Raw genomic sequence first — 8,209 nt, 5'->3', positions numbered from 1 at the left:
TAGGCATAGCTGGGTTCAGTGCGGGTGCTCATGGCTACCCCTTTCATCTGGAGGAAGTGAGAGGATTGGAAGGAGAAATTGTTAAGGCTGAGGATCAGTTCAGTCAAATGAATGAGAGTGTCAGTGGAAGGGTACTGTTGGGGACGTCAGGAGAGGAAGAAACAGAGGGCTTGGAGGCCCTGGTCATGGGAGATGGAGGTGTAGAGGGACTGGACGTCCATGGTGAAGATGAGGCATTGGGGACCGGGGAAACGGAAGTCTTGGAGGAGGTGGAGGGCGTGGGTGGTGTCTCGAACGTATGTGGGGAGTTCCTGGACTAGGGGGGATAGGACAGTATCGAGGTAGGTGGAGATGAGTTCAGTGGGGCAGGAGGATGCTGAGACAGTGGGTCGGCCAGGGTGGTCAGGCTTGTGGATCTTGGGAAGGAGGTAGAATCGGGCAGTGCAGGGTTCCCGGACTATGAGGTTGGAAGCTGTGGGTGGGAGATCTCCTGAGGTGATGAGGTTGTGTATGGTCTGGGAGATGATGGTTTGGTGACGGGGGGTGGGGTCATGGTCGAGGGGGCGGTAGGAGGAGGTGTTTTTGAGTTGGTGTTTAGCTTCAGAAAAGCATCCTATAATCTCCCCATGATATTTCTAGTTCTATAAACTACACTTGTTTTAATTTATCCAGTGATAATTTGCATTAAGTTATACAGCTAACATTTCAAACTGAGAATTGGTAAAATATTGTATATGCAGACAATTTGAATTAAGGAACTTTAAACTAGAAGCAATAAACTGTCATTTGAAATGTAAGTGTCTCACTATCACTCCACCAGAATGCATTTCTTCATTTCCTGGGCGTTGCTGACTGGGCCAGTATTCATTGCCTGTCTCCAGTTGTCCTTGAGAGCTCTCATCTTAAACTGCTGTAATCTGTGTGTATTTGAGATTTTTGTAGCTCATGTTAACACTGAGAGGCTTGCTCAGAGATTTCAGAGGGTAACTGAAAGTCAATAGCATTGCTGTGGTCTGGAGTCACCTGGTAGAGACACCGATTTCCTTACTTGAAGGACATTAATGAACCAGTTGGGTTTTCCCCGTGACAGTTTCATGTCCATCAGTATTCCAGATTTTTATTGAATTCAAATTGCACCAACTTCTGAGTGGGATTTGAATCCGGGACCCCAGAACATTACCTGGGTCTCTGGATTAATAGTCTGGTGATAATATCACTCAGACATCACCTTCAACTATTTGTCCTTTCAGTTCCTTGCCTGATTTCAGCATTTGTATTACATCTCCCAATGTGTGAAATGTTGGACTCAGTCACCCAGTGAATGCAACCCTAGCTTTACAAGACTCTAACTGAGTCATTACATCTTCTCCTGTATCAGCCTGTTACATTGATGTTCCCTGGCTTCAATATTCCTCCTAAAATAAAGGACTGGTTTTTCCATCATTTGCAGGGAATCTCTGATTATGGTTGACCCCACGACCAACAATTATTGCACAGACTCTAAAATTAGGACTTTCTGGTTACTAAGTGTCATTGGCACCAGAGGTATGGAAAAGATGCCAACTCCTGTGAACTGTACGGATTCAGAACATTTCTCCAAATTAAAAGCATTGGCAAGAGTTGAAGAGGGTGCGTGATGTAATCAGAATGATAATGTCACTGGGTTAGTAACCTTGGAGACACAGGTTCAAACCCTACCTCGGCAGCTGTGCACACTTCCCGATTGATATTGGCACACTACCCACAGCATTAATTTTCGATGCCAGACGTCGGTGCCACACTGAGACCCCGGACACCCGCACAGGCGGGAAGAAAATTAGAGGGAACCCTGGCAGCATTTAAATTCAGTTAATAACTCTGGATAATAAAGTTAGCCCCAATGATGGTGCCCAAGAAGCTAGCATTGATTGAAGTAAAAACCCATTGAGTTCAGTAGTGCCCTTCAGGAAGTCTGCTGTCCTGAGCTGGTCTGGTCTGTGTAGGACTCCGGACAGACAGCAAAGCAGTTAACTGTTCACTGTCCTCTGAAATTGCCAAGCAAGCCATTCAGTTCAAGGGTGGTTGGAGATGGGTAATAAACGCTGGAGCAGCCAGCAATACCCACATCACCAGCTGCTGATGGATGTGGGCACTGTTGGTTCAATTGGGGAAATGTGGTGAGTTTGTAAAAATGAAATTCTCAGCATCAAGGAAGAAAGTCCAAATCTGCACTGAGTTTTGAATGGTGGGCTGAGAGGCCTATTTGCATATCTTTACATATCACGAGAACCTCATCTTGCCTCATTGAAATGCAGTTTCCTCTTCTCCCACTCGTCAGACAGAAACTAAATGCCAAAAATTCCTGACATCAAGACTCTGCACAGCCAGCTGCCTGCTCCTCCAGCCTCCATCTTGGAAAACTGTCCCCAGCCTCTCAGAGTATACTCCATGGGCACTCAACACCTCCCCATTCACATGGCATTGAATATTTACCAGCCTCACCACAACCTCATGGCCCATTGATGACCCACTTACAATCCAAATGCCACACTTTGGAGCACTGCGGTACCTTTCTTTGTAATGCTGCTGTCAGGACACAGCTCCTCCCTCACTCTCAGCTCCTCCCTCACTCAGCTCCTCCCTCACTCTCAGCTCCTCCCTCAATCACAGCTCCTCCCTCAATCACAGCTCCTCCCTCAATCTCAGCTCCTCCCTCACTCAGCTCCTCCCTCACTCTCAGCTCCTCCCTCACTCTCAGCTCCTCCCTCACTCTCAGCTCCTCCCTCAATCTCAGCTCCTCCCTACTCTCAGCTCCTCCCTCACTCTCAGCTCCTCCCTCAATCTCAGCTCCTCCCTCACTCAGCTCCTCCCTCACTCTCAGCTCCTCCCTCACTCTCTCAGCTCCCTCACACTCTCAGCTCCTCCCTCACTCAGCTCCTCCCTCACTCTCTCAGCACCACCCTCACTCTCTCAGCACCACCCTCACTCTCAGCTCCTCACTCACTCTCAGCTTCTCACTCAATCTCAGCTCCTCCCTCAATCTCAGCTCCTCCCTCACTCTCAGCTCCTCCCTCACTCTCAGCTCCTCACTCAATCTCAGCTCCTCCCTCACTCACTCAGCTCCTCCCTCACTCTTAGCTCCTCCCTCACTCAGCTCCTCACTCACTCTCAGCTTCTCACTCAATCTCAGCTCCTCACTCAATCTCAGCTCCTCCCTCACTCTCAGCTCCTCACTCAATCTCAGCTCCTCCCTCACTCACTCAGCTCCTCCCTCACTCTTAGCTCCTCCCTCACTCTCTCAGCTCCTCCCTCACTCTCTCAGCACCTCCCTCAATCTCAGCTCCTCCCTCACTCTCAGCTCCTCCCTCACTCTCAGCTCCTCCCTCACTCTCTCAGCTCCTCACTCACTCTCAGCTCCTCACTCACTCAGAGCTCCTCACTCAACCTCAGCTCCTCACTCACTCACTCTCAGCTCCTCCCTCAATCTCAGCTCCTCACTCTCTCAGCTCCTCCCTCAATCTCAGCTCCTCCCTCACTCTCAGCTCCTCACTCAATCTCAGCTCCTCCCTCACTCACTCAGCTCCTCCCTCACTCACTCAGCTCCTCCCTCATTCAGCTCCTCACTCACTCTCAGCTTCTCACTCAATCTCAGCTCCTCACTCAATCTCAGCTCCTCCCTCACTCTCAGCTCCTCACTCAATCTCAGCTCCTCCCTCACTCACTCAGCTCCTCCCTCAATCTCAGCTCCTCCCTCACTCACTCAGCTCCTCCCTCACTCTCAGCTCCTCCCTCACTCTCTCAGCACCTCCCTCAATCTCAGCTCCTCCCTCACTCTCTCAGCTCCTCCCTCACTCTCTCAGCTCCTCACTCACTCTCAGCTCCTCACTCACTCAGAGCTCCTCACTCAACCTCAGCTCCTCACTCACTCTCAGATCCTCCCTCAATCTCAGCTCCTCCCTCAATCTCAGCTCCTCCCTCAATCTCAGCTCCTCACTCAATCTCAGCTCCTCACTCAATCTCAGCTCCTCCCTCACTCACTCAGCTCCTCCCTCACTCTTAGCTCCTCCCTCACTCAGCTCCTCACTCACTCTCAGCTTCTCACTCAATCTCAGCTCCTCACTCAATCTCAGCTCCTCCCTCACTCTCAGCTCCTCACTCAATCTCAGCTCCTCCCTCACTCACTCAGCTCCTCCCTCACTCTTAGCTCCTCCCTCACTCTCTCAGCTCCTCCCTCCCTCAGCTCCTCCCTCCCTCACTCTCAGCTCCTCCCTCACTCTCAGCTCCTCCCTCACTCTCTCAGCTCCTCCCTCACTCTCAGCTCCTCCCTCACTCTCAGCTCCTCCCTCACTCTCAGCTCCTCCCTCACTCAGCTCCTCCCTCAATCTCAGCTCCTCCCTACTCTCAGCTCCTCCCTCACTCTCAGCTCCTCCCTCAATCTCAGCTCCTCCCTCACTCAGCTCCTCCCTCAATCTCAGCTCCTCCCTACTCTCAGCTCCTCCCTACTCTCAGCTCCTCCCTCACTCAGCTCCTCCCTCACTCTCAGCTCCTCCCTCACTCTCAGCTCCTCCCTCACTCTCTCAGCTCCCTCACACTCTCAGCTCCTCCCTCACTCAGCTCCTCCCTCACTCTCTCAGCACCACCCACACTCTCTCAGCACCACCCTCACTCTCAGCTCCTCACTCACTCTCAGCTTCTCACTCAATCTCAGCTCCTCCCTCAATCTCAGCTCCTCCCTCACTCTCAGCTCCTCCCTCACTCTCAGCTCCTCCCTCACTCACTCAGCTCCTCCCTCACTCAGCTCCTCACTCACTCTCAGCTTCTCACTCAATCTCAGCTCCTCACTCAATCTCAGCTCCTCCCTCACTCTCAGCTCCTCACTCAATCTCAGCTCCTCCCTCACTCACTCAGCTCCTCCCCTACTCTTAGCTCCTCCCTCACTCTCTCAGCTCCTCCCTCACTCTCTCAGCACCTCCCTCAATCTCAGCTCCTCCCTCACTCTCAGCTCCTCCCTCACTCTCAGCTCCTCCCTCACTCTCTCAGCTCCTCCCTCACTCTCTCAGCTCCTCACTCACTCAGAGCTCCTCACTCAACCTCAGCTCCTCACTCACTCACTCTCAGCTCCTCCCTCAATCTCAGCTCCTCACTCTCTCAGCTCCTCCCTCAATCTCAGCTCCTCCCTCACTCTCAGCTCCTCACTCAATCTCAGCTCCTCACTCACTCACTCAGCTCCTCCCTCACTCTTAGCTCCTCCCTCATTCAGCTCCTCACTCACTCTCAGCTTCTCACTCAATCTCAGCTCCTCACTCAATCTCAGCTCCTCCCTCACTCTCAGCTCCTCACTCAATCTCAGCTCCTCCCTCACTCACTCAGCTCCTCCCTCACTCTCAGCTCCTCCCTCACTCTCAGCTCCTCCCTCACTCTCTCAGCTCCTCCCTCACTCTCTCAGCTCCTCACTCACTCAGAGCTCCTCACTCAACCTCAGCTCCTCACTCACTCACTCTCAGCTCCTCCCTCAATCTCAGCTCCTCACTCTCTCAGCTCCTCCCTCAATCTCAGCTCCTCCCTCACTCTCAGCTCCTCACTCAATCTCAGCTCCTCACTCACTCACTCAGCTCCTCCCTCACTCTTAGCTCCTCCCTCATTCAGCTCCTCACTCACTCTCAGCTTCTCACTCAATCTCAGCTCCTCACTCAATCTCAGCTCCTCCCTCACTCTCAGCTCCTCACTCAATCTCAGCTCCTCCCTCACTCACTCAGCTCCTCCCTCACTCTCAGCTCCTCCCTCACTCTCAGCTCCTCCCTCACTCTCTCAGCACCTCCCTCAATCTCAGCTCCTCCCTCACTCTCAGCTCCTCCCTCACTCTCTCAGCTCCTCACTCACTCTCAGCTCCTCACTCACTCAGAGCTCCTCATTCAACCACAGCTCCTCACTCACTCTCAGTTCCTCCCTCAATCTCAGCTCCTCACTCTCTCAGCTCGTCCCTCAATCTCAGCTCCTCCCTCACTCTCAGCTCCTCACTCAATCTCAGCTCCTCACTCAATCTCAGCTCCTCCCTCACTCACTCAGCTCCTCCCTCACTCTTAGCTCCTCCCTCACTCAGCTCCTCACTCACTCTCAGCTTCTCACTCAATCTCAGCTCCTCACTCAATCTCAGCTCCTCACTCAATCTCAGCTCCTCCCTCACTCTCAGCTCCTCACTCAATCTCAGCTCCTCACTCAATCTCAGCTCCTCACTCAATCTCAGCTCCTCCCTCACTCTCAGCTCCTCACTCAATCTCAGCTCCTCACTCACTCAGCTCCTCCCTCTCTCTCAGCTCCTCCCTCCCTCAGCTCCTCCCTCACTCTCTCAGCACCTCCCTCACTCTCAGCTCCTCCCTCACTCTCAGCTCCTCCCTCACTCTCAGCTCCTCCCTCACTCTCTCAGCTCCTCACTCACTCTTAGCTCCTCACTCACTCAGAGCTCCTCACTCAACCTCAGCTCCTCACTCACTCTCAGCTCCTCCCTCACTCTCAGCTCCTCACTCTCTCAGCTCCTCTCTCTCTCAGCTCCTCCCTCAATCTCAGCTCCTCACTCATTCTCAGCTCCTCACTCTCTCAGCTCCTCACTCACTCTCAGCTCCTCACTCACTCTCAGCTCCTCCCTCACTCTCAGCTCCTCCCTCAATCTCAGCTCCTCTCTCACTCTCAGCTCCTCACTCTCAGCTCCTCCCTCAATCTCAGCTCCTCTCTCACTCTCAGCTCCTCACTCACTCTCAGCTCCTCCCTCAATCTCAGCTCCTCTCTCACTCTCAGCTCCTCACTCTCAGCTCCTCCCTCAATCTCAGCTCCTGACTCACTCACTCTCAGCTCCTCTCTCACTCTCAGCCTCTCACTCTCAGCTCCTCTCTCAATCTCAGCTCCTCACTCTCTCAGCTCCTCACTCACTCTCAGCTCCTCACTCAATCTCAGCTCTTCACTCACTCTCAGCTCCTCCCTCACTCTCAGCTCCTCCCTCACTCTCAGCTCCTCCCTCAATCTCAGCTCCTCTCTCACTCTCAGCTCCTCCCTCACTCTCAGCTCCTCCCTCACTCTCTCAGCTCCTCACTCACTCTCAGCTCCTCGCTCAATCTCAGCTCCTCCCTCACTCTCTCAGCTCCTCCCTCACTGTCTCAGCTCCTCACTCACTTTGCAACTATTTGAATTCCCATGGAGGAGGGGGGACAATACATCACTTTAACATTGACCAATCTATGAAGTGGGAGTCTGTTAGGAGATGAAATTTCCACTTAGTTATTCCAATCATTGTGATGCACAGTTCCCCCATAGAAGACAGTGTGGTGATCATCATTACTGACCCCCTCCGACAGTGAACTGTCTCCTTCAAAGTAAAAGTTGCACAACACCAGGGATATAGTCAAACAGGTTTAGTTGGAAGCACTAGCTCTCGGAGTGCTGCTCCTTCATCAGGTATCTGTCTGAAAGCTAGTGCTCCTAAATAAGCCTGTTGGACTATAACCTGGTGTTGTGTGATTTTTAACTTTGTCCACCCCGCTCCAACACCGGCACCTCCACACCATGTCTCCTTCAGTACATTCTCCTTCACAGCCTTAAGTGCTGAATTGCCCCGTGACGATTATTGTCCCCAAACTGCCCATTCCAGCCGTGGTCCCAAAAACAGTCTTGACTTTCAGTGACCAGGTGCTCTGTTGTGGCCATGGCCCAGCCCTGACCAACTTGTGACAATCTGTGTGACTGCAATTAAATAAAGCTCTTCTTGACACCCCAGTGACCTCAGTGTTACAACAATAAATCAATACAAAACTTCAAAGCTGATTCGAAGTCAGATGGTGCTTTAAAGCAGGAATCCCTCTGGTATTCCTTTCCTCAAGTAAAATGGGGCTCATCCACTCCCTGATATTTATAAATGATTTCATGAGGGGGGTGTAAGTGCGATATTTAAAGCTATGAATTGTTCCAAATAAATGTGGGAGACCAGGATTCTCTGTGGGAAGGGACATGGTTTGAGGATTTACAGAGATACAGAAATTGGGCGGCACGGTGGCTCAGTGGTTAGCACTGCTGCCTCACAGCGCCAGGGACCTGGGTTCGATTCCAGCCTCGGGCGACTGTCTGTGTGGAGTTTGCATGTTCTCCCCGTGTCTGCGTGGGTTTCCTCCGGGTGCTCCGGTTTCCTCCCACAGTCCAAAGATGTGCAGGTTAGGTGAATTGGTCGTGCTAAATAGCCCGTAGA

The sequence above is a fragment of the Chiloscyllium plagiosum genome, unplaced genomic scaffold, assembly GCF_037043375.1.
Source record: "Chiloscyllium plagiosum isolate Xiang-an unplaced genomic scaffold, Cpla_swu_hap1 HiC_scaffold_22, whole genome shotgun sequence".
NCBI lineage: Eukaryota > Metazoa > Chordata > Chondrichthyes > Orectolobiformes > Hemiscylliidae > Chiloscyllium > Chiloscyllium plagiosum.
Note: the sequence above shows the minus strand (reverse complement) of the source record.